Here is a 4,466-nt window from a genome sequence, read left to right as displayed (position 1 = left end):
ACAAAAATGCTTAATTATTACACTTTATTTCCCTTGGTAATATTTAGACAAGGTGGGAAGAAAGAGAGAGAAAGATACACATTATATGTGTGTATGTGTACTAACAGAAAGACTGTGTAAGTGGAATAGTTTTCCTTAATTGTATTCCTAGCTACTGCTGTTTATTTTAAATTGCCTAGCTGGAGTTCTAGAGCATTGACAATATTGAAAGACTCTATCTACACAGTCACAGAAATTTTTAATTAAGATAAATTATTGAACATGATCTAAATTGTTTTGTTTTGCTTGAGCTTTTTGCTTTTGCTTAACATCTTTACTACAGGCATACCTCATTTTATTGTGCTTCACTTTAATGGGCTTTGCAGATACTGCATTTCTTACAAACTGAAGGTTTGTGGCAACCCTGCGTCGCCAGTCTATTAGCAATATTTTCCCAAGAGCATTTGCTTACTTCCTGTCTCTGCATCACATTTTGACAATTCTCACAATATTTCAAACATTTTCATTATTACATTTGTTATAGTAATCTGTTGATGTTACTATGTACTGTAATTGTTTACGGGAGCCACAAACCTTGCCCTTTTAAGACAGCAAACTAAATCTATAAATCTTGTGCTTTCTGACTGCTCCACCACTGGCCATTCCTTATCTCTGTTCCTCTGTAAGACCTCTCTATTCCCTCAATATTTAAATTAGGGCTATTAATAAACCTAAAATGATCTCTAAGTGTCAACTGAAAGAAAGAGCCACATATCTCACTTTAAATCAAAAGCTAGAAATGACTAAGCTTTGTGAGGAGGGTATATTGAAAGCTGACATAGGCTGAAAGCTAGGCCCCTTGCGCCAGTTAGCCAAGTTGTGAATGCAAATGAAAAACTTTCTTTTTTTATGCTGACATTGGTTAACAAAATCCAGTAAGTTTCAGCTTTACATTTTAACAGTAAGTCATATACATATTTACATGTGTGTTCACTTCCCATTGTTAGATTTCTTTCTGTAATTACATATTTGACCCATTTTACCCCATCTATCTCCCGCTTCCTCCTCCACCCCACTAGTAACCATTAGTCTATAGTCCTCTGGTAAGCACTAGTCTATAGTCCATGTCCATGAGTCTGTTTGTTTGTCCTGCTCTTTTACGTTTATATCCCACATATAAGTGATATCATGTGATTTCCAACTTTTTCTGTCTGGCTTATGTCATTTAGCATGATTATCTTGAGGTCTATCCATGTTGAAGGAAATTAAAAGTACTATGCCAGTGTACACACAAATAAGAGAGTGAAACAATCTTATTGCTGATATGGAGAAAGTTTTAGTGATCTAGATAAAAGATCAAACCAGCCACAATATTCCTGTAAGCCTAATGCAGAGCAAGACCCTCTCTTTAATTCTATGAAGACAGAGAGGTGAGGAAGCTGCAGAAGAAAAGTCTGAAATTACCAGAGGTTGGTTCATGAGGTTTAAGAATCCACCTTTATAACATAAAAGTGAAAGATGAAGCAGCAAGCACTGGTGTAGAAGCTTTAGCAAGTTATCCAGAAGATCTAGCTAAGATAATGACTGAAGTTGGCTACACTAAACAACAAATTTTCAGTGTAGATGAAACAGCCTGATATTGGAAAATGTCATCTAGGGCTTTCGTTACTAGAGAGAAGTCAATGCCTAGCTTCAAAGCCTCAAAGGACAGGCTGACTCTTGTGTTAGATGCTAATACAGATGGTGACTTTAAGTTGAAGCCAATGCTCAAATTTACCATTTTGAAAATCCTAGGGCCCTTAAGAATTATACTGAATCTACTCTGCTGTATAAATGGAACAACAAAGCATGGATGGCAGCACATTTGTTTACAGCATGGTTTACTGAAGATTTCAAGCCCACTGTTGAGACCCACAGCTTAGCAAAAAAGATTCCTTTCAAAATATTACTGCTTATTGACAATACACCTAGTCACCCAAGAGCTTTGATGAAGATGTACAAGAAGATTAATGTTTTCATGCCTGTCAACACAGCATTCATTCTGTACCCCATGGATCAAGAAGTAATTTCAACTTTGAAGTCTTATTATTTAAGAAATACATCTTGTAAGGCTGGAGTGCCATAGATAGTGATTCTTCCGATGGGTCTGGGAAAAGTAAATTGAAAATCTTCTGGAAAGGATTTACCATTCTAGATGTCATTAAGAACATGTGATTCATGGGTAGAATAAAATGTCAAAATATGAAATTTAACAGAAGTTTAAAAGAAGTTGATTCCAATGCCTCATGGATGATTTTGAAGGTTTCAAGACTTTAGTGGAAGAAATAACTGCAGATGTGGTGGAAATACAAAGAGAACTAAAATTAGAAGTAGAGCGAGAAGATGTGATTGACTGAAGTAGAGCTAGAAGATGTGCTGCAATCTCATGATAAAAGTTGAACAGATAAGGAGTTGCTTCTTATGGATGAACAAAGAAAGTGGTTTCGTGTCATGAAAGCTACTCCTGGCAAAGCTGCTGTGAAGACTGTTGAAATGACAACAAAGGATTTAGAATATTACATAAACTTAGTTGATAAAGCAGTGGCAGGGTTTGGGAGGACTGACTCCAATTTTGAAAGAAATTCTACTGTAAATAAAATCCTATCACACAGCACTGCATGCTACAGAGAAAGTGTTTGTGAAAAAAAGAGTCAATAGATGCAGCAGACTTCTTGGTTGTCTTATTTAAGAAACTGCCACAGACACCACAAACTTCATCACCCTAATCAGTCAGCAGCCATCTACACCAAAGTAAGACCCTCCACCAGCAAAAAGATTATGACTTGCTAAAAGCTCAATGATAGCATTTTGTAGTAATATTTTCTTACTTAAGGTATGTACATTTCTTTAGACATAATGCTGTTGCATACTTTGAAGAGTACAGTACAGTTTAAACATAACTTTTATATGCACTGGAGAAGCCCAAAAATTCCTGTGGCTTGTTTTATTCACTTTATTGCAGTGGTCTGGAACTGAACCTGCAATAGCTTCGAGGTATGACAGCATTTGTTAATGAATAATGGTAGAATATAAAAATAAGAAACATTTTATGGATATACATGTTACTGAGTAGTAATATGGTAGCACTGATTGTACGGTATAACATTTTATTTTATTTATTTTCATTTTATTTTTTTTTATTATTATTATTATTTTTTTTTACACCTACAGCACCTGGTCTTCCTAGGTGGTCTCCTCTCCAAGTACTAGCCAGGCCCGACCCTGCTTAGCTTCCGAGATCAGAAAGGATCAGGCGTGTTCAAGGTAGCATGGCCATAGACCGGTATAACATTTTAAATACAATTTAGGGAAATTCTAAGTAAGCCATGGAATTTAGTCACGTTTCACTGTTATGGCTCCTTAAATTGTATTATAATGCGATGAGAAAACTGCAAAAAATATTTAATACCATTACAAGAGAATTTTGTCCTTTTGATTGCTAAAATTATGATATCCAACATTTATTATGTGCATATTATATGTCAAGTACTCTTCAATCAATTCACATATAATATTTAATTTAATCCTCCTAAGGATGATTTGAAAGAGGTAAACACTTTAAAGATTAGGAAACAGAGGCATAGAGAGATTAAGTAATTCAGTTAAGATTATACAGCTGCTACATGTTAGAGCTGAAATTTAAACACGGTAAATTTAATTCCAGAACTCAAAGTCTGAATACAGGGGCTAAAAAGAAAATTATAATGTGACTAGCTGGAAAAACATAATAATGAATATATTTCTTACTTCTAATGCTTTCAATGAAGAAAGACATTTTGATCAACATTGATACATAATTTTTTTGTCACAAATGACACAAAAATTAACACTTCCCTTGCTAGATCTATTTCCAAAAGGCATTTTCTACCTTGGAAATATTTGTCCATTAAATATATAAAATAAAACCACATGTTAATCCAGTTTAGAAAAACAAGTAATCTTGATAGCTACATTAATACAGAATCCACATATTACTACAAAGAAATCAAGAAGGTATTAAACAAGTAGACTAAGTTAAACAGCCTCTATCTTTATATTAAAACGAAACAGATATACTTCCCCATGGGAACTGTATAAAAGGAATCAAATTTTAACTGCAGAAATGCATGTTTTGAACTAAGACTGTTATATAGTACCTAGTATGCTGGAAATTTTAGTATGGACTTGTCAATATACTTTTTCTTATAAAACAAATTCTGTATTGTAACATATGTTCCTAAATTTTCACTTCTAAGCTTATCTAACTTCTGTTTTCACATTTGTCCTACCTATTGCCCCACAGTATTGTGACTTTTAGCATTTCCACTAATATATACTACATTGGTCCTGGCTTATTAATAATTTCCTTCCCCCCCCCCCATGCTAGCAATTTTCAGGCTAGAAGCCTCAGAATTTCCCACATAAGGAAAAATAAAACTTTAATATTTGCTTATTCTAACACCCTTCTG

At 34.3% G+C, this 4,466-nt stretch overlaps 1 pseudogene; it reads right to left on the bottom strand.

Moving 5' to 3' along the window:
• Positions 1-3,180: 3,180 nt before the first annotated feature.
• Positions 3,181-3,299, bottom strand: LOC111742902 (annotated as a pseudogene).
• Between the last annotated feature and the right edge of the window lie 1,167 nt (positions 3,300-4,466).

The sequence above is a fragment of the Pteropus vampyrus genome, unplaced genomic scaffold, assembly GCF_000151845.1.
Source record: "Pteropus vampyrus isolate Shadow unplaced genomic scaffold, Pvam_2.0 Scaffold103, whole genome shotgun sequence".
NCBI lineage: Eukaryota > Metazoa > Chordata > Mammalia > Chiroptera > Pteropodidae > Pteropus > Pteropus vampyrus.
Note: the sequence above shows the minus strand (reverse complement) of the source record. Positions and strands in the feature narration are given on the sequence as shown.